Genomic DNA, 26341 nt, shown 5'->3' with positions numbered 1-26341 from the left:
CCAGCTTTCAATGGGAAATATAGGAAACACTTGAAAAAAATTTTGCTAAACAGAAGGGAAAATGGCCTTTGAGAAAATGAGGCATCAAGGCCCATTATCCTAGTACTAGTTCAGCAGTTTTCTGTTTATTTTCCAGTCATCTACACTCCTTTTTTTTTTTTCTTCTTAATAGCTATTCTTCCTCGAAGTTTCATAGTTAAAACAAGAAAACAGACTTGAATTGTTTTGTTCTGTTGATTCTGTAACAACTGTCTCTTCCCAGAACTTTGCTGTGATATCACAAAAGTTCTCGAAATGGACTATATAAGATCATGTGTACCATACCCTGGTAGAAAATATTCCAGAGTGAAGTTCAAAGGATTTATTTCCAGTGCATTACTTTAGAAGTTAGAAAAGTATCGTGATCTTGTTACGCAGATATCTTTTCATTTATTTGGGTCCACTGATGATCAAATACTTCAGTCTTTATCTCTGAGATATCAAAGTGATTTTCACCACCTTATTAACAGCAAGCAAATAGAAATCCTAACTAAAGTTCAAATGGACTTTGGCCTGAAAATAGGAATTCAGTTTTGAAATAAAAGCTTTTTTTTTTGTGGGGGTTTCCCATGGTTTTATCTCTGGATTTTATTTTTTTTTTTCCTGTTTTCTTCTGTCACTTACTAGTTTAGCTACAGCGCTTTCTTCTCCTATGTTTTTCCTTAGAGCTCTTCCTTCCAAACCACAGGGCACTCAAAAGTGCTGCAATATAGGCCTGTCATGCTAGAAAGCTGTGCAGGTATACCACTTAACGTTACTTCCATTGTCTACCTCTTCATTTTGAATGACCTGAGTTGGAAAGGACCCACAAGGACCATCTAAGCTAACTCTTATCCCTGCACAGGACAACCCCCAAATTCATGCTAAGGGCACTGTCCAAACGCTTCTTAGATATTGTCAGTCTTGGTAGCACAGCTACTTCCCTGTGGAGCCTGTTCAAGTGCTCCTTTACCCTTTGTGTGAAGAACCTTTTCTTAATATCCAGCCTAAACCTCCCCTGGCACTGTGTCAAGCCTTTGACACAGTTTCTCACAGCATTCTGCTTCAGAAACTGTCAGCCTCTGGCCTGGACGGGCGCACACTCTCCTGGGTTGAAAACTGGTTGGATGGCCGGGCCCAGAGAGTGGTGGTAAATGGAGTTAACTCCAGCTGTAGGCCAGTTACAAGTGGGGTTCCTCAGGGCTCGCTACTGGGTCCAGCCTTGTTCAATGTTTTTATCAATGACCTGGATGAAGGCATTGAGTGCACCCTCAGCAAGTTTGCAGATGACACTAAGCTGGGAGGAAGCGTGGATCTGCTGGAGGGTAGGGAGGCTCTGCAGAGGGATCTGAACAGGCTGGACTGCTGGGCCGAGACCAATGGCATGAGGTTCAACAAGGCCAAATGCCGGGTCCTGCACTTGGGGCATAACAACCCTATGCAGTGCTACAGACTAGGAGAAGTCTGGCTAGAAAGCTGCCTGGAGAAGAAGGACCTGGGGGTCTTGGTTGACAGCCAACTGAACATGAGCCAGCAGTGTGCCCAGGTGGCCAAGAAAGCCAATGGCATCTTGGCTTGTATCAGAAACAGCATGACCAGCAGGTCCAGGGAGGTTATTCTCCCTCTGTACTCGGCACTGGTGAGACCGCACCTTGAATACTGTGTTCAGTTCTGGGCCCCTCACCACAAGAAGGATGTTGAGGCTCTGGAGCGTGTCCAGAGAAGAGCAACGAAGCTGGTGAGGGGGCTGGAGAACAAGTCTTATGAGGAGCAGCTGAGACCTTATTGCTCTCTATGACTACCTGAAAGGATGTTGTGGAGAGGAGAGAGCTGGCCTTTTCTCCCAAGTGTCAGGGGACAGGAAAAGGGGGAATGGCCTCAAGCTCCACCAGGGGAGGTTCAGGCTTGACATCAGGAAAACATTTTTCACGGAAAGGTTCATTGGGCACTGGAACAGGCTGCCCAGGGAGGTGGTTGAGTCACCATCCCTGGAGGCGTTTAAGGGACAGGTGGACGAGGTGGTGAGGGGCATGGTTTAGGGAGTGTTAGGAATGGTTGGACTCGATGACCCAGTGGGTCCCTTCCAACCCAGTAATTCTATGATTCTATGATCTTCCTGCCATTCTATCAGGTCTTATCACTGGTTACCAGAGAGAAAAGACAGTGCCTGCTCCTCTTCCTTCCTTTGTGAGGAAGCAGTAAACTGGGATGAGGTTTCCCCTCTCTTCCTCTCCAGGCTAAATAGACCGTGTGGCTTTAGCTGCTCCTTCCCCTGTAAACAGTTGGCCCTCTTGGTTGCCAGGGCACACAGTTGGCTCACGTTCAACTTGCCATCAACCAGAACTCTGAGGTGGGAATCTGCTTTTCTGGATTTTGAAGCTTTTCAAGTGCTTTCTGTAATACCACTTTGGGGCACCTCAGTTTTGTCCCAGAGTAACTTCTGTTTTCATCTTGGTCAGTTCTATTCAGCTCCTTCCTAGCACTTATTCCCAGTGTTGCTTCTGACTGTTTTTCCTTGTTGGAAACAGAGAATAACCTTTGCAGCACACATTCATTGCAAGCTTGTGTCTTTATTCACTAGCCTTTGATTGTTGTTTTTCTAAATATTTTCCTAATATTGGTTATAAGGTGTAGTTTGTGTTTTGTTTTCTTTTTCTTTTTTTTTAAAAAAAAGAGGTGGCATCATGTCCTAATGTTCTTCTGTTCAATTGAGCTATTCCAAGTTTATATTCATGCAGGTGATTAGATGAGATCCTTGTGTGTTTTCCTTACAGTGCAGTGCTTTTGCTCATCTGGGTCTGCCTTTACCCGTGCATCCCAGTATTTTCTAACTGTTTACATTAATTCTTTACTCTTATAGTTTAGTCATAGGTTATGAAGAATTTCTTGTGGTTTCTAGGATAGAGACAGAGTCCACTTGCTGTCCCCTCAGTGGAGGTAGACAGAAGTGGAAATTATTCCAATCATTTATTGGAGTCCTCCGATATGGTTCTCAGACCCCCATTTGTTGAGTGTTTAGGGGCTATTTCCATCATCTAATGTAAAAAGACAGTTCAGAAAAAAGGCAGTTGGAATTTCCCTCTAGAAAAGCCCCTCTCTTTCCACTGATGGGTGTGGAAACATGTCTTGTTAACTGAGATAAGTTAGGTACCAAAAGTCAAGCAACAGGAAAATCGTTGCCCTTTGTTTTGAGCTCTTGTAGTGTGGGTTGTTAAGCTTGAGGAAACTAAGAGTAGGATTCCACTTCACTGTCTTTTCCAAGGTTTGAAGTAGTTCCTACTGTTATACTTAGTAATCATCGCTTTTTCACTATAAAAAGTGCTATGTGCTTCCAAACAATGATCATTCTCCTGTATTTTAAGCAAGGAAGAACAAGCTCTGTCTATCAGAGACCATATTTCTCTATGACATTTGCTGAAATTTTGTACGTTGTAAAGTTGTCCATTGGTTAGCTGGAGATAAATTTTGTTCCTCAAGACCAGCTCTAAAATTGTTATGGCTTTTATTATAAATTTGAGAAAATGTCAATATTATATTGGAAGGATGAAGATAAATATAGAAATTAGCTGGTGCCTTTACACAGTGCACTGCTCCTTGTAAGAAGGGTGCAAAAGCTGCCATTTTTGTGGAGTTTGTTTCAAAAAGTAACCTGGGAATATAAAATAAGAAAGTTGAAAAGGAGATTGTACTCAAAGAATTGTCCTTTGCTTTTCATGCAGTACTTAGTTCATTGTTGCTTTTTTTTTTTCCGCTCATTATGAATAGACAAATGGAATACTGCAAAACTTACTGTAACATATTATTCTAGGTATCAGTCAGATAATATATGAAGAAATGTATTACATATCAGAGAACAGGACTGGAGGTGAAAAACAAACGTAGTCTGAAATGCCTTGTGAATCTGAAGAATAACATTGCACAGCAAGTTGGCCTCATCAGAAGCTGTGAGCACAAGCATTTACAAATCTGTATATAGCATCTCTCTCTAGGCAAAATGATTCTCTGTTTCTATGAAAAAAGCTGTCATGTTACTTGAACTATGTAGTATTTCGTTATTGCACTATGAAAAATTTATTTAAAGAAACAATTAGAAGGTAGAAGGTAGAAGGTAGAAGGTAGAAGGTAGAAGGTAGGAGGTGAAGCCTAACAAAATTCTGACACATGCAGGTTGAGGTAAATAATGCATTATAAGCTACAACTGCAAAATAATAGAGCAAACCATATAAAAATGTGGATGTGGCAAGTAAACAGTATTCCTGGAAGATTATTGAGCCAGTGAGGTCTAGAAAATATTGCTTCAGCAGTGTTTACTCAATTTTGCCTTGTAAAAGTCGGTGTTTTTGAATTAGTTCAAAATATTGGATATCCTGAGCTTATTACATGAATTCTGTTGGAAGCAAAATCAGCATGCATTTTGAGAATTGGGTTTTTACATTACAATGTCATACCCTGTAGAATGACTTGCAGCACTTGCAGTGCTTATACTCTCAGGTACGGTAACTGCGTGATAGGGGAGTAGATAGAACTTGTAGCTGTACTCTACGAAGTTTTAGGACATCCTGTAGCAACAATGAAAACTGATCTGCTCTTTCGTGGCTAAACATAGTTCTGAGGTTTCAGTATGTTGAGAAGTATTGGCTTCACAAGTAACCATGTGTTTTTAATTCAGTCGTCTTAATTACAGGAAATTTAATGATAATGAATAGTAACACAATAAAATAAAAAAGAAAAAAAGGACAAAAGGGAACTTAGTTTCCATCCAAAGGAAAGAAACATTTTGGTAATAAATTGGTGCCTTTTCACTGGAAAATTCATTTGTTGTACTTAGAGCATATATGCTAACTTTTAGCAGTGTTGCTTTATTTCATTTTTCTTTTCTTTTTATTTCTTCTTTGGTTTCCCTTTTATGGCTACAAATATCTATTTAATAATTGGAAAAACATTATGTTATTGCATGATCCTAAAAAAGGAAAGCAGCTGGTGTCTTAAGAGTTTGGTAATAGGATATCACATTTTGTAACTGCTATAAAGTCAGTAATAAACCTAGGCAAAATTTTGGCCCTATTGAACAAGAGTTTTGCTATTGACTTCAGTAGATGGAGAATTTAATTGCTTGGATGTGACAAGCAAAACCCTGAGTCAGAGTCTGTGGCAAGCAGAGGAAAGCTGCTTGCTTGGTTTGCCTTGGCGGAGGCCTGAAGCCATCTCCTGATGACAGCTTGGTTGCACATGCTGCAGCTTGTTACTATTCTTGCAACTCAATAGATTATTTGATAGCTGAACAGGCAGGAAGGTATGTAGTCTTTTGTTTATTTCATTTACTTTTGTTTTCCTGAAGTGCTGGAAAGGCAATTTGGAGAAGTTGCTGCTGTTGTGCCCTCTCTGTTTTAGCTTTTTGGTAAATAAGAGTTCAGTTTCCCAGTTTTGTAAGAAGTGAAAGAATGAAATGAAGAAAAAGATGTTTAGCAGTTGGCACCAAATTAAACATAAGGATGATAAAGTGTAGGATCCTAAAGCTGGAAATTTGGCCAGTTAAAATACCAAGTGATCTGATACCAAACAAAGGACAAATTCACATTATTACTGGGGAACTTTTGAAGTCATTTTTTCGTGGTGATCCATTGAGTGAAGGAGTTGGACAGCCAGCAGCAGCAGCTTACATTACACAGATTTTGCTCAATTTTTTTTTTTTATGTGGTCTATAATCCATTAAATATAGTTCTTCTCATGTCAGGCATTCTAGCTGAATTAATAGCTTTACCTAACTCTGTTGCTAGATATATTTATGGGGTGCATATCATAGTAACGTACATAGATTTATGACATTAATAAAAAGGTGAACTGCTTAGTGTTGAAATTAATAAAAAGGTGAACCACTTGTCTGGTAACTATTTGTTTGCATATAGAGTCAATCAAATTTAAAAATGCAAATTTGCAAAAACCTTTGAAATCCAAGTCATATTCTTACTTTTCCATGTTTTAAAGAAATAGGTATTGAATTAATTTTGAAACAGATCAAAAAATCCATTTAACTTCATTGTAATCATGCAGTTTAAGAGGTGTTTCTTCATAGCCCTTCTTATGAAAAGTTCAGTAGCAGCAAACATGATATCAGGAACTTAACATGTTTATTTACTTTTTGCCTTCAATGCAGTAAAATTTTTAAACCTATTTGTAGTCCGCGACCTTGTTTAAAGAAAAATCAAGAACAAAACGAGTTGCTTTTTACACCTGAAATGCAGTAAGTTTTAAATTTTAAAGCAATCTTAGTGATCAATTTTCTTTGAAACTTAAAAAAAATCTAGTATTTTTAAACCCTGAAGATCTACACTGAATCTCACCCAGTCATTTCTGGTCTCAGTTCATAGTTATGAGCAAATATGAGGACACTAAGGATATCTGCCATCTTTTCTTTAGGTTTGTATATATTGATTATTTTCCTTACTTTGTTGTTCTTGATGACATCCCTCAACTATAAGCTAAAAATTAACTGCAAAGATGGGAAAGCGTGTTTGTAAGCTAATGCACTTTAGCTACTTCAATTTCTTATGTTTAAATACAACATGTTATGTACATGATGTATAAACAAACCTGGTGTGATGCAGTGCAGAATATGGAGCCAGACTCTTCTCAGTGGTATTCACTGAAAAGATAAGATGGAATTCCATTAAAAACTGATTTAAAAGAACAACTTTTCTTGGGGGAGTTGGGGAGGTGGATGGTCAACACTGAAACAAGATTCTCAGAGAGGATCTGCAGTCTCCATCCTTGGAGGTATTTAAAACTCCACTAGACTCAGCCCTGAGCAGCCTGTTTTGGCTGACCTTCCTCTGAGAAGAGTTGGCCCAAGCAATCTCCAGAGGTGTCTTATTCCCTCAATGTGAGTCTATAATATGATCTTGGCCAGTGTAAGAACCTTAAAAATCATAGATGAAACTAATAATCTTATAGAAACACAGATTAACTAGATTTGAAATCGTATTTTTTGTATTTCTATGATGTAAATATATATAAATGATATGTATTTAGAGTAGTATTTGAAGCCATTCTTAAGGTAGAAATTGGTAGATTTGTTACAAAATTTAAAATAAAAGTATTTTTTACGTCATCATAAACCAGAGGATATTGAAAAGTAAAACGACAGAAGTTGAAAAAGCAGAAAATTCATAATTTTAATACCATGTTTAAAAACCGTGTCCTAGAGGCAGACTTTAACTACCTGAAAAATGTTTAAATTAGGAACTTTTAAAATGCTGAGTTGTGCAAATCATTCATAAGATCCCTGTGTGTTTTCTTTCCACTCTGGTTTTCTCTTTAATTCTAGTAAAACTGCGTGAACACACCCCAGTCTTTTTGGAACTTTGCTCTGCCCCTGATTCTGAAAACTCTACAGTGTATATTTACGTGCATCTTGGTCAGATGAAGATTTCAGTGGGGTTTATCATGTAGTGTGGTGATGTTGCTAACGTATTTATTCCTTGTACTGTGATGGTACTCACAGGCTGAGCCCAGGGCCCTACGTTGTGCTGGGCACCACACAGCACACAGCAGGAAACAGTGCTTGCCCAGGGAGCCTCTCCACAAGCACACAATCAGTGTAAGCTGCAAAACCGTCTCTGCACGTGATATTAGTATCCTCCACTTTCCCCAGCTTTCTAAGGGGAATTTTGGGGGATATCATTTATGATTTTGTAGAGAAACAGTTCTTGAACCTAGGAGGGATACAGAAGAGAGGAAAATAAATTAAGGAATTTGTGGTATGGCTACATTTGGAGCATCAGAATTAGCAGGTGAAGAAATATAGTTGATGTGTAACATTTGGACAGTGTATTTTCATGTCAAAAACATTTAAAAAAACATTAATAGTTGTTACATGCTTGCAGTAGTTGGTAATACAAGAAGTACAGCTTCATTGTTTCGTTTTTCTTTATTTTTGTTTTTAATTTGTAGGCGGTATATATCAATGGTTGTTTGAGCAGATCTGTCTTCTAAAGTGGTGCCCTTTTGGCTTCATCATCACCCAATGTCTTTTTCAGTAAACAAAGAAAAGACAAATTTATAACCAGTTCTTTTACTTTCAAATTAGCTTTACATTTTTAACATTTTTTTCCCTTTTAGAAAAGAAACCCTTAGTTTTAATTTTTCTGAATGATAGTTTAAAATAATAAACTGAAACTTTGAATAACATGCACGGACATGCTTTAATATATTCATGAGTGATCAAAACACAGCACAGAAATCACATATGCTGCTCTGCTGCCACTTTCAAGGTTCAATCCATCATTCTGGAACCCAGGGGGCTGAGATTTGACATCCTGCCTAGAAACCATACTTCAGATTGGCTGGAACTATGCCATCTTATGTTCAGGTTAAAAGAGCAGCTGTAATTTGTCTGGCTAGCACTTTAACTATGCACAGCAAATCATAAAACCCATTTTCAGTAATAAACAAGAAGATAAAATAGGTCCATTTGCTTCATTTCCTGATCCATACAAGATTTTCGTCATTTCAGTACAATACCACTTGGAGTTTGATCTTACAATGATGTAGATATCTGTAACAATCCTTCTCAGATTAGCAGTTTTATTTAGCTTTTATGCAGTATGTAGGAGATTTCTTTTTGGCATTTAGTGGAAGAGTCTTTCTATTGTTCTTTGAAACTGAAAATATGATAATCATTTCATACTAGGAGTTAAACTTACATGTGATTGCCACAATAAATAAAACCTGATTATAATCTTTTTCAGTTGTAAATACCAGATGTGAAAATAGCTTGTTCTTTTTTCCCCTCTTTATGTCTTAGTATGGCTTGCTTGTAAGGGAATAGCAAATGCAAATATTTCTAGCAACTCAATGATATTTACGGTTTTATATTGTTATAAAATTTAGTTTTCCAGCTTTTGTCTGCAACGTTTTTTTGCAACAGTGACTTTGCCTGAGCAATGAGGTCCAACTTAACTTGGGAGGACAAGTTTTCTGTGTGTCTTAGTAACCCAAGGAAGTTCCTAGGATGGACTCCTTTTGGATGTTACACAATTTGTGTTCCAGCGTTTGTTCTCTTCCAATACAAGTGTGCTGAAGCTTTGTGTGAAATCAGGACCATACACTCTAAGAAATGACATAAAATGTCATTCTAGTTCAGTAGGCACCCAGTATTTGACAATTAAATTGACTAGCTGGTTCCCCATGAATCCTTAGTGCATTTCCTTCAGTAACCTGCCAAGCGCCACATCTCTGTTTTTTCTTTTTCATGGAGCCATTTTCTATCTGTGTTTCTCCTAGGACCTCTCTTTCAGCTCCACAGGCCCCTCACTTTTTTTGGTGTGTTTTTAACTCTTAAAGTTTGCTAAGCCAAAAGAAGAACCTCGTGTCACGCTTCTTAACCACTCTCCCCAATTTCTGAGCTGAGGGGTTACATTCACAAGGTGCGTCTTGTGCGCCTTTGTACTGCCCATGCATCATCGCTGTAGCCAGCACAAGGGAAGGTTGCTTTTTTTACCCTTTCCTCAATGCCATGGAGCTTTTTGACATTGTTTTCAAGACAGCTTGTCTGTGATACTATATTGTTGTTGCTCAGCCTATCCTACAGAAAATATATTCAAGATGTTTGTTTCCTTTAAATGATTTAGCCCTTTGAAAATGGTTCTGGATTAAGAATTTATGGGAGTATCGTATACTCATACTAGTTGTGTACTTTACTGGGCAAGCCTAGCTAGGGAAAATGAAATGTGTTTCTGCGTATTCCATCTGCCCCTGCTGTAGTTAAGTGAGGGCAGGCTGCATTGTGTGTCTTGGTGGCCACACAAGCACTTTGTATTCACTGGAGATTTGGAGGTATGACAGCTGCATATAAATATGCATAGTTGGAGAGATTCATGATTGTGCTTCATTCTAGGGCTGATTGGCTGTAGTGCTGCCACTGCAAATCAATGAGCGTTTTCCTCATCTATCAGCTGCTTGCTTGCTTGAAAGCAGACAAAATGGTTAAAACACCAACAGCCCACAGAGGGCTCCTGAGTGAGTGAGACTTGTTTGCTACAGCACTCAAAACATTTCCCTGAATCTACAGTAGCTCTCAGTAGATGAATTTAGCACTCAACAGATTAATTTAGCTCCCAGTGTGCTGGATTTAGAAAGACAAACTAATATAGATGAATACATTCTGTTCAGCCAGCATATTTTGTTTTGCAACAATACACATGTCTTATTTGAACTGCAATCTGGTTGGAAAACATTTTGCAAATGCGCATTGGTCATAAAAATGAGTCATGCTTGCTCATTTTTAAAAAAGCTCTCATCTAGTGCAGATTAGGGGAAAAAAGTATTGAGCAATTCACTGGAGAAAGCATTGGAATTTTAGCCACCTCTGATGAGCTTTTGGCAGTTTTTTAAGGCAGACTTTGACATTGTGTTGCAAAAAAAGTAGTAGCTTCTTTTCACTTTGTTACCTGCATAGCCTTCTAGATGACATATCCCACCCTGCTCATGGTTACTTTGCTCTTTGGGCTCAGGCACAGACTTCAAACAGAGTGTTGCAGGAAGGATTTACAGGCTGGAAGGTGAAGGTATGTCTAATAGCAGTTCGGAGGAGCTCTAGAGGTGGAAAAAATCAAGATGCAAAATCCATTGTTTTATTACTTTAATATAAGCTTTATCTTCCATCCTTAACATGGAAAATTCACAAGGAAAGTAGTACTACATTATTTATGCATGGTAGCAAAGTGACTAACTTGCTTATAATAACAGCAGTGCTTATTATTTCAGGGGATAGGAAACTGAATAATAAGATAAAGATACAAAATAAATATATAAAAATCTAGGAGATAAAGAGATCATCTTACAAGCTTTATTTAAACATAAAATGGTCAAGGAAATGAAAAGAAATGCTGCAAAATGACAAGCTGGCTTTCTAAAGTAGTATCCTGAGTTAATTAGTCTCCCATACGAAAGACTAACTCCCAATACATCTTCCAGAGCAATTCTTGATAAAGTATTTCCACTACCAGCAGCAGGTGATTGTTATAATATATCCTTTCAGTCTCTCAAAAAAATTTTTTTTTAAAAACATTAAAGAATATATTAAAGAGCTAACAGCTCCTTTCAGTTGAGTTGGTACTATATAGCATAGATCTAATTTATTCAGGAAGAGCTCAGCTGCTACAGTAATGGGTGCTTTATAGTAGTGATTCCCAGTCCCATTTAATCAAAGGGCTACTGAACTTATTAGAGAACACAAAAAAACCAAGGACCTTTCCCTTCAGTGGTAATGCAATGGTTTTCATTTACCAATATTTTTGGAGATTATCTTGTAGTATCTTACAGGCTACGAGCACATTTTAGTCTGTAGATTGAGGAGCACTGCTTATGAAGACCACATAAGGGTGGAGACCTGGTTTGTATGTTTGCTGTAAGTCTGGCACATCAAACTGTAAAGTGGTTTGCACACAGTTGCCCTCTATCTTCTAGATGGTAAATGTCATTTTAGTAAAAGACTGTGAAGTGGAAATCTCTCAGGCAACACGTGGGATTTTACAGGTTCTCCTGTGTGGAGAATGATGCACAGTCGTGCAGCTGGAAGGGCACTGTGGGGAACTAGTGGTGACTCACTAGCCCTTCTGGCTCCTCTTTTCCAAGATGAGTGTGATTTTTTATTAGCAAATCCTCCTGGTGGAAGAGCAGGGTGAACCACGACCATCCTTCATGGACTTGGCGAGTCTGAAGGATGGAGGGGCAGGGAGGTGATGAAGCTCGCATCGTGTTTATTCTCTGCCTGCAAGCTCACAAGAGCAGCAGCATGGGGTGCATACATATCTATGAGTACAAATTCTACTTACCAAAGCCCTGAGCACATCCCTTCTGCACCTTCGCCTCATGTTTGTCTGCCTTGGCTCAGGGCACAGGTGTCCAGTCTTGAAGGGAGCTGTCAGAAACCTCAACAGGGCTCACCTTCCTCTTCAAAGCTGTATCTCTGCCCTGACCCCAACACAGCACACTCCTGCCCAGCCCTGGACTCTTCTCAGCTAGGCACTACCTCAACCCCAACCACATCTCATCCCATCTCAGGGGCTGCCTTCTCCACCATGCCCATGGCCTTCATCAGTGACTGGGAACAGCTTGGCTGTAGCCAACACTGGTCACTGTCCCCAGCCTCGAGGGTGGGGGGGAACCGTGGGAAAGACCTGGTTGGAGATGGGAGGCACTGCACTGCCCTGGCAGCCCCACGTCCTTGAGGGAGCAGGGATGGAGATGCAGGAGTGTTCTTTGTTGCTGCTGTGGGCAACATTTGGGCCAGACTGGAAGCAAGCCAAGATTTCTACTAAATGAGATCCAGCTTTTTATTGGTGCTAGTTTTGAGTCATCCAGTCTTCTTCTTCTTGGCTGTGTTAAGATGGTTTTGTGGGCAGACAGGGTCTGAGAAAGCTGATGCTAACTCACAAAGAAGCAGGCTCTACTGCTAGAAGGCCCTTGTAGATGTTGCAAGGTTGAATACTGTGGAGTGTTAGCCTCCACAAATGTGTTGAGTAATGGGGGTTTCTGGTAGTTAAGCTTTACCCTTGATGGTCTGAACTTTTGACCTTGCAGAAGTAAACCCATGTTCAGTGTTTTGTCCACTGGGAAGGCACCTCAGCGTCCTGCTGTTGCAGATCCTTACCTTCCACAGTCCACCTCATTCATCTCCTCCTCCTCCTTTTAAGGTTTCCTTGTGTTCTTGGCAATAGCCACAGAGGAAATTAAAGGCTTTATTTCCAGACTAGCTTCAGATGTCACAAACATGGAGGCCGGTTTCTGAAAATTCAGCTCTAAAATCTTCAGTGTTTATTGTTTTCCCTGACAAGTTCTTCTCCCTGCTGTGGCAAAATACTGCATTTGTAAGAAGTATCAAATTAAATGTTAGTGTGTTGGCACTTGTGAATGCCATACTTTCATACATGTCCTTGTTACAGTTTAAGATCATGCCAGACTTCATGGCATTCAGGGCCTCATTTTGAATATCTTTTATATTTTTTTTTCTTTTAACTTTTAATTCTATCTGGCCCAGTTTAAAGTTTCCAGCTTGGGACATATCCATAAGTTGGGGTAATTTCATCTGGATGTACTCTTATACATAAATGGACATTGTGGCCCTAATGTGTGTGTGGAAACATGGGCTAATATGTATGGGTAGAATTGACTTGCCCTTATGTTGTAACATTATAGCACATCCTCAGAAGTGTAGCAGTGGTGCTTCTGAGCTTCTCAGTAGAATATTTGCTACTACAAGATTTACAGAAGTTACTGATCTCAAAACTTGCTTTACTTGATCATTACAGTAATATGTACCCATTTATACAAATATAGTTTTGTAGTCTAATGACCACAACTTAGGAACACAACTGGCTATTTCTTCCCAGGAGCACAATTGGGCATTCCTTCCCTTTCCTGTAATGTAAGTTTAAGCTTCTATTCTCAACATTCTTGACATTGTTTAATAGTTTATAAATGATTAATTGAACTAGGTAACAGATGTTCAGATTTCCTTGTGTGCACAAACTGTACTTTTTCATAAGGACAGGACTAAACAAGCAATATAGGTGCAAGTTTTAAATGGACTTTGCATTTTCAGGTGTGCTTTCCATCTTCCCTTGAGAAACTTGAAGAGTATAAACAATAAACTTAGGTTGACCTTATCAATTCCTGGGTTTTGGAAAGTATTGTTTGAAGTGGTTAGCCTGTTCAATAAATTTGATGCTATTTAGAAAGAATAGTTGGCTTGTTTTGAAATTTGGTTTGTTTTTTAAATTCACAGAAACATTTTACAGCTTTAGTCCGATGAAACAGTAATTTTGTTTAACAAGAAAAAAATATATTTTAGTTCCTAAAATTCTACCTGTCCCCTGGAATTAATTTTTATTTATGCCTTGTCTGCATTAGGCACATGATTTACAATAGTGTTCCCTTAATCACCTTTATCTCTTCTTTGTCCTGTCCCTGCCCCCCACTTCAGTACACTTACCGCTCTGACAGATCTCTTCTTTGAGAGATTGTACTGCAACATCACAGTGGCTACCTCTGGCTTCTGTCTCTGTGTAGGCAGTGTTTCTTCATGATATAATGGAGCTGTTTTCAAAATAGATAACAAATTCTACAATTGTTTGGTGCGTGGGCAAAATCCCATACTTCAGTAGAGTCTTGAGGAAGTGGTTATCACTGTCCTGCATAGAAAAATGCTTAGAATTTTGATAATTTTTTTTTTTTGCCATATTTGATGAAATCTTGAGTGGTATGGTGTGATGGACCAGACTTTGACCAGGCAGATGCCCTTATAGCACAGGAAAATGGTCTATTTTTGAGGTTTTTTCCCCACTCAGAAAAGGACTTCTAATGATCTGTAGTTCACCTTGAATCTTGAGCTTTAGTTTAGCTCTGCATGTTGGAGATTATCTAAGATTATCAATGTTAGACAGAGTTAGACTGTTGACACCAAACCCTGCAGCCTTGGTGGCCTCCTTGACTGACTGGCTCAGGTGACAAGTAAGGCACAGCAGTGCATCTTGTGCTGTTGTGCACATTGGCTGCTGTAGGGGGCTTGAATGATTGTATTAGCTTCCAGGAGGAAGTCTGAAGACACAAGGCAGAAAGGTCTGAAGGAAAATGCTGGAGGAAGGATTCCAAAAAGAAATTAACATTTCTAGATATTCTAAAGTGCTGGTGTACTATGTGTTCATTTTGTCCTAAGTCCACTGCAGGATCTGTAGTTCATTTAACGTAACTCTGCTAGCATAACCCAAACATATGGTGCGTTTTCAGAAATGCTGTTAGAGATACTCTTTGGATCAACAGTAGATAGGGCAACATCTCCCACATTTGCACATAAAAATAAAGTTCAGAGAGATGAATAGAATGCAAATATTTAGTAAGTAAAATAGAAATGGAAATACAGGTGATAGAAAATGAATAATCCCTTTTCACATAAAAAGAAACCACAGAGCTGTAACCAGTACAAAAGACAGTCAGAAGTAGAGGAAACTAGATGGTACTGGAAATAGCACAGATTTTGCCGCTGCCTTGGAATTCTGTACATAAACCACACACAATACATTCCTTTCTACTCCTCCTTCTTCTGTTGTTTTTTGTTCAACTGCATCTGCTAATAGCTATAGGGACATCAATTATTATTGTATCAAAGACTGAAATTAGAAGTGCTTCACACAGCAAAATACCGATGGCTAAACTCTTTCTGACAAAAGGTGTGTAGGGGGAGGAAAAGATTTTCCATTTTTTTGCCTTGAAGCCAGCCAAAATAACTCATCTGTGCATGGATCACACCAAGGGCAGCAGAGGAAATAACTGCGTACATAAGATTTGCTGAACCCTTATCATTTAGGAAGTGGGAGGAATAACCTGTAGATTAGCATTCTAGTTTAGGTTATCGGAGACTTAGCTTTGGTTCCTGAGTTATCACAGATACCTCATGGTTAAGTAGCATAAGTAGTTTTCCTATGCCTCAGTTCTCTGTCAGGTAAAAATAGGTATCTCTTACAGGGCTGTTGTGGGGATAAATACCTAAAGCTTGTTAAGTGCTTGGATTATTCAGTAATGAAGCTTGTCTAAGTACCTCAAAGCTCTGTTTAGGCTGCAATGTGTATATCCTGTCTCCATGCAGCAAGAATTTTCTTGATAACTTGCTCCACTTAGCTTGGAAGACAGAAGAACCAACACACCTAAGAGAACTAAAAGATCAGTGCTGTATTGAACTGCCCTTATGTCAGAAACAAGAGAAACTTCTGGGCAGAAGACAGTCCTTTGTGCTGAGACTGGACATGACCTAAGTAGAAAATCTAAATGCTTGGTCCGAGGAGATACCAGAGAATAGAAAGCTGCATTATCAAATTCTCCACTGTGAGAGGAGGCAGTGGAGGAGCAACACAAGCAGTACTTTATAAGAGGGAATATTTCTAGAACTGAAACTTCTTCGTGAAGGTCAGGCATACAGGGAAAAGAACAAATAATGAAAGAAAAATGAGGCAATAGAAATAACAACAGAGGGCTTTTCCCTTGGCGGGTTATATAGCTCCAGACATAACTGGGGAGTTGGAAAAGGAGAGGAGCATATGTTGGAGAAGTGGGAGAGAGTGACAGTAGCAGCTACCGGAACAGAGATGTCAATTTATTATATTTGACTAGTGAAAGACTAGTGTTGTGGATGAAGTTGTGCAGACAAGAGAGATCACAGAAGGATCAAAAATCAGGTTTGTAGTTTGCATCAAAGAAAAACGTTTTGTGTAGGAAGATTTCTGTAATAGAAAGGAAAAATAATTATTGAAATTCTCTTCATCTGAAAAACCTGATCTGTGTTACCTGAGAAAAGAAGGGTCCTATAGAGATAACAGAGCTTTTTCAAGGTTAAAGGCAGAGGTCACGGTGGTGCTGTAAATTCCACTAGCTTCAGTTGTCTGCATCAGGCCCCAGGAGGAGACCTTAGTCTGGCTGTGTGCAGTGAGCCAAGCTCTCACATGGGTGATGAAACCACAGCATTTTTCTTAATTATGACAGCGAAAAGTGCATCGCAGTAAGTGTGCAGTAATGTAGGCAACAGGTACCTGATATAAAAATAGTTATGGGTGGGAGATGTGAACATTTGTGGAAAAGTACTTAGGGGTGAGTTAGTCAACAAAAGGCAAAGCATTATGAATACTGAGGCTGTAACAGGAAGGATGAACTGGAATTTATCTAGCAACAGTTACCAAAATTTTAAGGTAAAAAATAATCCTTATGACAAAATGTAAGCACAGAGAGTTTCAAACTGGATTTGGAAGATTAAATACTCATAGAATATCTTTGAGAATTTCAGGGATTAGAGGTTTTACTTAGTTTTGTTCTTCTACTTTCTTTACTTTGCTAAGACCATGCAGTTTCATATGAAAAAAACAAAGAATAAAGTGACATGTCATCTAATCTCAGCTCCTGTATAGTACTATATTTGGATAGGTTTGTTAGCTAAAATTTTTGTTTGGTTTGTTTGAGGGGGTAAGCAGCAAACAGAATATAATTTTCTTCTGTTTAGTCTCACTAATAAAAAACCAGAGCAATTTGGTGTTTGACTATCAGGTCTATGTACTGTTTCCATACAAACCTTGCCTGATAAGAATTTAAATAAATACAAATGAAGTATTGAAAGTGTAAAGCATCTGGAACTTTTTAAAGATGCACTGAAATATAACGTGATTAAATTCCGTTATCCTAATTATACCTATTATGAATTAAAGCAGATTCCACTATGCAGCCATTTTTGTTAACTTGTGGCTTTGCAGTTCTTTGAAATGCAGTTTTATATTCATGAGGTATATTAAAAAAATCTTACAAGACAAATTACAAAGCTTAACTGAAATAGTGCCAAAAATCTTAAGCAAGTTATTCTACTAGATAAATAACTGGTGTACCACTTAACTGTTGTTTGGTTGGTTGGTTGGGTTTTAATCAAGAAGAAATCACAATATAATTAGCCAGGGCTGAGCAGAATGTGTTTTTTTTCTGTTTTAATGGAGTTGCTCTGCACCTATAGTGAGGTATCTAAGATCAGTTTGTGAGCTGTTATTCCTGTGTAGTATTTTGTGCTTTACAATGCAGTGTATTCAGCTTTATGCTACATGGATTGAAAGCGTAGCATATCACTGAGTTTGACTGTTCTGACATATAAGACAGCTCATAACAGGGCCAAATGTCATGGTAAGTTTTTTGTGAACAACAGCATTTACAGTCACTCAGCAAAACAGAATATGAAGTGTTGTGTTGTACTTGTCCCTAAATGTGGATCTGGAATTATGTAGGATATCTTTGCCTGTTGAAAGCCTTCGGATAGAGATGTGGCTTGCATTCTTCATAGCGAGACACTGTGGAACTTGCCAGGAAGCTTCCTGGCAGTGAAGCTGCAGGAAGCAATTGGAAAGCAGAGACCTGCTGTTTGCTTGTTGAAAGGGAGTAGGCTTCTTGAGTGACTCCTTAGATGGTCACCCAGCCGCAGATCTCCTCAAGGTGCCCCACAAAGTAGGTGTTATAAGGAGTGAGCTGCAGGGAACAGTGGCTGTGTGAGAGTTGTGGATGTGTCTTCTAATCCTCCTCCAGATGCAGTGGAGCTTTTACTTCTTTATTTTTCAGCTATAATGGGTTTACAGTGCAATCCAACCCCTAGTAAGTATATAAAAATTAACAGATTTTTTTAAATACTGTTTTAAATACCTTACGAGAAAAAGAGGACTTTTGCTTAAAAAACTTTGCCATTTGTTTTAGCAGTGAGTAAAACTACTACTAACAAAATGAAAGTAGTTATGTAAACTTTGTTTTGATGAATTGGACATATTGCTTCTGTATTGTTGTAGGAATCTGACTGTGATTAGTGGAGCCAATATTTGAACTTAATTTCACCCCTAATTTGAAATCTGAAGTGAACTTCAAGCCTTACAAAGTAGAATAGCTCTCACTGAGGAAAAAAGTGTTAAGTTCTCACCCCCAAATCTGTCTACATTTGCAAGAACCTTGAAATGTAGTGAAGTGTTTGTTTCATTTTCTGTACTGTTTCTGAGACAGAAATATCTAAAAAATATAATTATAAAAAAAAAATCCATACCAGGAAAATACGTCCAAATAGATTGTATTTGTTCACACAAGCACATGAGAAAAAAAGAGAGTTTGATTCTAGTTGTACTTACATGCTTACCTTAAATGCAGAAAATACTATGAATACCATTTTTCCTCATAAAAATCTCCAGTTCAGTTTCATGGTGTCTGAGGTGCTTATAGGTAACTTCTTCAGTGTTTTTTGCATTAAATATAACTTCTCAGTCTTTTCAGGTCAACCCCATTCAGTCAGAAATACATGTTACAAAATATGGATTTTTTTTAACATTAAAGTTCAAAGAACTCCAACATTTTCCATAAAACTTAGAGCATTCTGCTGCTGTTTATGCATGCATTTATTACTCACCTTCTCCAATATCAGTAGATATTTTCCTCCTGAAATACATTTTTTGAAAAAATATGAGTAAATTTATTTGAGTTAATACTTTTTAGATTGCTTTATACTGTCTAGTTCTGTGCTATGAAATATAACTTGAATTTTGCTTTATCTGTATGATAGAATCAGAACTAGTCTTGCTTAACAAACATGCTGACATTCAGTTATGAGGATAGGACTGCGTCTGCTGAACAGTGCAAGCTCTTGCTTGTTTTTTGCGTTACTTCTATGGTAAACAGTGTAAATAAGCCTATCAGAGCTTTGCCCACTAAGCGAAATGAATCCATTCAGATAGAACTTCAGTGATGAGGAGGTGGTCATCTCTGATAAGCACTTGGGTGCTGTAACAGTGACAGCTATCTCATCAGTCACCTAGATGGAATCCTCTTTCACTGTTGGTAGTGTTCAGTTCCGGACCTACCCCATTCATTCCAAGGACTAAGCATTCTCCACTTTCTTCAGCCATGTTTCTCTTTCATGGGAACATTAATTAGCACAACCAGTTGAAGATCCATCTCAGACTGCAGGTCTTCAGTCTTGGCAGTGTCTGTATGCACAGCTATTCCTCCCAGAAGGTCTCAGTTGGAGAAAACAGTATCTCTGCCTTGTATCACTGCATGCTGAGTAGAACTATCATTGTCCTTGGAGCACTGAGGTTTCCCAGGGGACCCTTGTTTGGCTGGAGTTGTTGCTTTCGAGGAAACTGCTAGGGATAATACCTTGGAAAAGAAACACCTTTCTACCCCCCAGTAATGATGTATCATGACAAATCTGAACTCATCTTGAAAACAGAAATCCCATTCCAAGCCAGAAAGGTGTGAGTAACTGGTGATGAAACCTGTTGCATGCTAGAAGGGAGGAATTTGTAGCTCTCACAGTTCACTCAACACATTCTTTGTTGTGTATTTGCCAAGTATTTTGCTGGTGTAAGGAGGTGTATGAAACCCATCACAGCACTATACCTAGAAAGAACCATAAAAACATTCAGCAATGAAATATACACTGCAATGAAATGCCCCGATGCTATCACAAGGCTATTCAACTGTGATTCTTCCTGTGTCCCCAAAGTTTTCGGTGTCACTTAGGCAGGTGTATAGACTGATAGATTTCTTTAATCTATGGAGTTTACGCTGTTATCTGGAGGATTTACAGTGCCTCTTTTTATGGAAAGACTTGAGTCTATCATAATAAAATAAACCAGCTTTTAGTACCATCATGACTTTCTGTTGGCCCTGCGTTATTATTTATTTTCCTTTTTTTTTTTCCCCCAGAAATAGGTATAGAACTAGAGGGAATAGGCATTAAAATGTACATCCTAGCATTGCTTTTATTGAGTTTAACATCTACAAGACTAGGGACAGAAAAGCCAGTTTAATTATCTACAACCATCCAAGAGCTATAGACAAGAACCTCAGTCTATTGCTTTTAGCTACAGATAGGGCTAACCCCAATACTGATGTCAGTGGTGCAAAATAAAGGTCTCCTAGAAATCCAGTTAATGACATCTTTGTTCCTAACCTGTAACTTTGTAGATCTGTTAATACCTCAGGTTTTTAAAAAAAATAATAATGTAGGGCTGAAGTGAAAATAATACTTTGGAAGTTGGGATGAAACAGGCTCTTCCCTTTTCATCTTTCCCGAATGATTTACAGGCAAACACAACCCCAGGCAACTTCCGGACTTCCGTAATTGCATTGAATTCCCTGTTAATTGGGCTTTTCTATTGCTATTGAGTTCTTTGTTGAATAATGCCTGCTTTATAGTGATTTGTGTTCAGACAATAAATGTAGAGATTTAATAGGATGAAGATTGTGGCTCCGTATAAAGATATTTAGTCCTTAACTCTCATTTAAATCAATACCTTTGTAAATCTTGTTATAAGTGACTTAAAATTAATATGCATAAAATAGGATTACTATTAAATGTTTAAAGGATAAAAGAGAATAACAACACAGTTTTCCTCTGCAAAGTGACTGTAAAAATTATATCGTTGGAGTTGCATGATAATTGTCTTAGTTTCTTGACATTTTTTATGTCATATCACGTGTACTCGGTTTGAAAATAAAGAGTTGGTGACTGTCTGCAGACTCTGCAAAGTAGAAGACAGATTTGCTTCATTTCCTGCCTGGACTTTATCACAGGTTAAATATCTCTGTCTTTTGGCCACCTAACTCTTCATGATGCCTTTTCCTCCAGTGACAGTGAGCATAACAATTTGTTTGTGATTCACTAGAAGGTAATTATCCAAGTTACTTTCTCTTATCAATACAGAGATGAGTGGACTAAGAGGGATGAGCAATATTTTTTGTTCTGAAAGAGGCTGTGACATAATTAATGAAGTGGAGTTGTTGATGTAAAAAAATTTCATTTTGTCCCAGAGTGTAGTCATTACATTTAGAACATTTGACTGGTAGAGGTGTGCTGGCAGCAATGCCTGCATCATCAAGGATGTGTGTCCATTACAGCTTTAAGATATGGCCCAACTAAGAAAATTGCCTCTGGTTTGTCGTTAACCCACTTACTCGTGCTAGTTTTTGTGCATATCATTACTGAAAAGTTACTGAAAGGGAGTTTGCTCTCTGATGCCAAATAAATTACATCAGGACTGTCTCTAGTGTACTTGGTTGTGGAGTCTAACCATCAGTGATTGAGGATGGTGGGATTTAAGTGATGTGGCTGGAGTTCAAATCCAAAGCTTCTCTTACAATATTGCCTGGAAAAGGTAGATGAATAGTCATTGGTAAGACTGTTGATTTAAAATCATAGAATCATAGAATAGTTAGGGTTGGAAGAGACCTTAAAGATCATCCAGTTCCAACCCCTCTGCCATGGCAGGGATACCTCCCACTATGTCAGGCTGCCCAAGGCACCATCCAGTCTGGCTTTGAACACCTCCAGGGATGGGGCAGCCACAGCTTCCCTGGGCAACCTATGCCAGTGTCTCACCACTCTGATACTGAAGAAATTCCTCGTAATGTCTAGTCTAAATCTACCCCTTTCCAGTTTATACCCATTCCCCTGGTCCTATCCTCACTTCATGTGCACAAAGTGGTAGTTTTTCTCAGCGAAACATTGCTTTAGTTAAACATAGTGAGACAGGTATTCTCCTGCATTTCTCACTGTTCTGAATACATTTGGACTGCTTGTCCATTTGACTGCATAGCAGTAAAGGTTCTGGTTGCGTTTGCTTTTTTTTCCCTAGTAAAACTCATTCCACTTCTGTTCTGTGTAGAACCTCAGAATAAAGGATTATGTACAGTAAATCTTGTGAAAGCATAGTGACTATCATTCAGTTTTACTGTTCACCTTCATCCTATCATCAGTTATCTTTCCACTGTTTCTGAATTTACTCAAATTCTCTTTTTAAACTGCTGCAAACTTTCCTGCTATTATATCTGAGCAGAGGTACTGTTTTATCTACAGTACACTACACGGTTGCATCGGTCCAGTGAAGCGCATCCAGTAACAGGCCTATAGTTTGCACTAGAAAGATAAGTCTCTTGATAGATCTTTCTGAAATAAGACAGAAGTTCTCAAAAATCCCAAACAGGTAGGTGACTATGGAAATAGTGAGAATATGACCCTTGTGATATGACCCTTGGTGAGAATAGTTTCCTTGTGATTAAGAGGTATTTAGTGAAACCCTACCAAATGATTCTTCTTCCATACCACTTTGCAGAAAGGTTAGTTTACTGTCAATTATTCCTTGACCTCAAGGAGAGCCATCTACACATTGTAACACTGAAGTTGGTGGTTGTGGTTGACAGCTATCATGCTTGCTAACTGAGTTTCTGAAGATTTTGCGCATTACCAACACCCTGAATAAATGTTTACTTATTAAGAAAACTTGCATTATAAAGTTATTGAAGTGATAAAGCAGTAAAGTCAAACAGTACTAGGGTAGCTTCTGCAGCTTGATGTAACTGTCCTCTGCAAATAGACTATGGGAACCTTTTCTTACTTGGTAACACGCTTCTTTTTCATGCTGTCCTTGATCTAGACAGTGAGTGGATGAGCCATCTCTGAGTGTGAATTTTGTTTGTGGCAAGGGAGAGCCTTATTCAGAAACACAAAGTGGAAAGTGTCTGGTGACCATCACAGGAAAGAAAAAGGAGTCTCATGACAAAGTTTATTAAAGCTCTGGAGGATAAAATTCAGTCCTCTGATTTACCATGAAGTTCACACATCGAGGTGTGAAGTGCATTGCATCAAATTTTTAGAGATGGTCAGCAATCTTCTGCTCCCCATTTCTGTAACCTCATTTTGTCACCTAATTTACAACGTGCTTGGTATTTATGTCTCCAACTGAACTTTTTGTGAGCAGTGGTTTGAGTGTATAAAGTGCTGTGTAATGCTAAGTCCTCTTAAGATAGTGAACCTGTATGACCTGAATTATTTATTCACTTTCAGCTTGATTTGGGACAACGTTATTTCTCTGAAAGAATTTTCTAAGCTTGACTTGAGCAGTATTTGTAACACAGTCAAAGCAACCATGATTCCAGTGTATGGACCATAGCAAAATACTGCAGTTTTCATCTTAGGTTTTGAATACTATTGCATGAAAGTCTCTCAACTCCACATGTTAGGCAAGGAAATTAACTCAAAATATTATACCACTGCTTGAACAGTTTGAATGTCTGTTCATACAAGGAATGAAGAGAAGTTCCCATGGAAGGATGCTATGGAACTAAGCAATTAGCAGCTGTAGCATATTCCTTATTCAATAAAGAAATAAAAGCTGCACAGGCAGGCTAACCTTTGGCATTTCTTGATATTTATATTATTCACATTATAGTCTTAATAATGTTCTATTCATACTGTGTTTGTGTTAAGTGTTATAGAAAGAAAATGAGCTCTGTGTATTCAAGTGCCCTGAAGAACACAATGAAAAATATATGCCTTTTTTTCTTTTAACCAGATGGAGATATTATAAATCTGAGCATCCTTTAAGAAAACAATGATGGGTATACATTTTTATTTGAATAAAAATATACAAAAGTTGATACCAGCTACAGAACAAATACCTTAAATCCTTTTTTAATAGCTTGGTATAGTATGTCTATTGTTTACAAATTCAATCCTGCAAGGACTCTTTTGGCAAAGCAGTGACCTAACAGATTTCAAGAAGGTTTTGTTTATTATAATTTTTTCTACTTGGAATTTCTATTAAATAGTAACCACTCGTTGCTACTAATTTTCATCAGAAATAAGAGAGAGAAATATATTGTAATTAAATATCTTTTTTTTTTCCTTTTACAGATTTTTTTTTACAACACATTCTGCTTAGGCCAGTGAATTTTGTTTAACTTGCCAGGTAAGCAAATATGCATAGTCACAGTTTTTCTTCATATAGGTGCTTTCTAGGCATTAGTAAACTAATTCTAAGAGACTGGTGTTATATATTGTTGGAGAAAATTTGCAAATTCTATTAAAAATATGTTCCAAACACTGTTGTTAAAAAAAAAAATAATCTGTTGAAATTTCCAGAGTTCTATAATTTTGCACTAGAAAAAGGCTTTATTTTCCATGTGCTTAATTTTATTTTTTCCTTTTCCTTTTCCTTTTCCTTTTCCTTTTCCTTTTCCTTTTCCTTTTCCCTCATGCTTTGAATTGATATTTATGTATTTTTCAAAGCCTTACAAGTACAGAATTTTGTTGCTGGGTGCTATCAGTCTCCCTGTACCTACCAGGATATCAGCATTGTAAACAGGATTGTCTGATGAGGTCTCTAAAGGTGGTGTTTTAACACCACAGGAATGGCACAGCAACACCAGAGTGGCTGCTGGTAAATGGAGATAGATTTAGAAATTTATAAACACTGTTTCTGTAGACCTGAAATTAATAAAATACAATTATGAAATTAATAAAATTGCAGTTAATGATCTGGTTTAGTGGGTACTGAAAAAACAATGTAAAACACTGATTTAGAAATGTACTGTGCATAGGTTGATAGGTTGATTTATGCCATTGATGCAAGTTTTATGCTGTGGATGCAAGTTGCAGAAAACACATTTTTGGCAATCTTTCTTATTGTTCTGGGTTTTAATAAGGGAGTTGAGCAATATAATTTGCACGCAGTAGAGCTTTAGTGTTATCTACACCCATTTCAATAATTTTCTGATGCTTCTTATAGAGTGATGTAATACCTTGTTGGGAGAGAAAAGTGTGGACAAAATGAATTAAAGATACTACTGTGTATGGAATATTTTGTTCACAACACACAGATATGGTTTGCTTAGATTGAAGTTCTATGGTTTTCAATAAACTCATCTTAGCCCTTATTAAAATAACTAAATAAAAAAAAAATAGCAAATAAGAATTTGGTGTCCCTACGTAACTTCTTGTTGTTGAGTTTGTATGTGGTGCTGTCAACACCTAGAAAGCTTTCTACATTTCAGTTCACAAAGGAGAAATTTCTTCCATTGGATCTTCTCCTGAAAATTAGTTTCAAACCTACTATTGCCAATACTTTTATTTCCTTTGAAAACAGACGTAGATTTCATCTAGTGCTGTTGTTTGGGTTCCCCTATTTTGATATTACTGTATTTTCTTTGTGAATTAGTCTGCCATCAGTCTTGCAAGCAGGGAGGGAAGTCTTGGATTTAAAAACACATAGTGATTTTAAATGTTAATCTTGAGGACTTCTCAAAAGCACTTACTATTAAAAGATTGTTGGCGAGGGGCAAATGGTCAAGGAAAAAATTCTGCATTTTTTTGTTTAAAAAACCTGTTCCCTCTTTTACTGCATCTTTGATGTGTCCAAATTAGTCATTTCTCCAAGGATCATTATTCAAATTAATTTTTTTGTGGTGTTCTGTTCAAAACATTGCAGGATATAATTAGCAACAATAAATGAATCTATTAATGACATAATTTTAACAGGTTTTGCAAAAATATATCTGTTGACAACCTCTATTCTTCCTTTTCCTATATCAAGGTGTCTCCTGAAGAGCTCGTCATGTCACTCACCTTTCAGATAGAAATTGTAATGAAATTGTAATGCTTGGATTGATTTGGAATAGTAGTAGGTTTATTAATCAATACAAGAAATCTGAGGGAACAAATCATTGTGGCTAAAATAAGAAACTTATTTTAACAGTCTCTTTCTTCAAGTATCATTAGTGATTTTTCTGAAACAAAAGTCAATATAATTCAGTAAATTTTCTCCAAACCTATCTTTAATGGAGGAAATAATTTTCATTTATCAGAAGAACTAAGTCAAATTCATCTGGAAATCTAAACTGCATTTTTAGTGATTAAACTATTTTCTCTCGCCTCTTCCCTGTATGTTCCATACCCTCTTACTTCAGCCTCTCACTCCCAAAGATTGCC

The 26341-nt window shown here is 37.9% G+C and overlaps 1 protein-coding gene across 3 annotated transcripts in view; it reads left to right on the top strand.

The window, feature by feature from the left end:
• The window catches only part of LOC128852302 (uncharacterized), a 341810-nt gene that overhangs the window by 252946 nt on the left and 62523 nt on the right, over positions 1-26341 (top strand). For 2 of the 3 annotated variants that reach the window (XR_008450050.1, XR_008450051.1), the window contains one exon: positions 24269-24323. The gene's annotated coding sequence lies outside the window, so the exon portion shown is untranslated. Of the gene's footprint in view, positions 1-24268; positions 24324-26341 lie in introns of those variants that run through there. The other variant, XR_008450049.1, reaches the window with a different exon arrangement.

This window comes from Cuculus canorus, chromosome 1, assembly GCF_017976375.1.
Source record: "Cuculus canorus isolate bCucCan1 chromosome 1, bCucCan1.pri, whole genome shotgun sequence".
Classification (NCBI taxonomy): Eukaryota; Metazoa; Chordata; class Aves; order Cuculiformes; family Cuculidae; genus Cuculus; species Cuculus canorus.
Note: the sequence above shows the minus strand (reverse complement) of the source record. Positions and strands in the feature narration are given on the sequence as shown.